A 220-nucleotide genomic window follows, 5' to 3' on the forward strand; every position below is an offset into this window, starting at 1 on the left:
ATTACATTCATATTCAAATGCATAGCTCAAGTCAAGTTATAGACTTCAAACCTTCAGGTCAAGCATAAAGAAAAATCATATAAGCATATATGTTGATCAATATAGTAGATGAACCAAGAATATTTTCATTAAGTTGAATAAGTTCATCTTAATCGAATAAGTATACACAATCAAGAAATCAATTTGGAAACAATCATTTGAGCTCAAACGTAAAATATAT

This window comes from Theobroma umbraticum, unplaced genomic scaffold (assembly GCF_002168275.2).
Source record: "Theobroma umbraticum cultivar Fairchild unplaced genomic scaffold, ASM216827v3 scaffold_55.0, whole genome shotgun sequence".
NCBI classification, from domain to species: domain Eukaryota; kingdom Viridiplantae; phylum Streptophyta; class Magnoliopsida; order Malvales; family Malvaceae; genus Theobroma; species Theobroma umbraticum.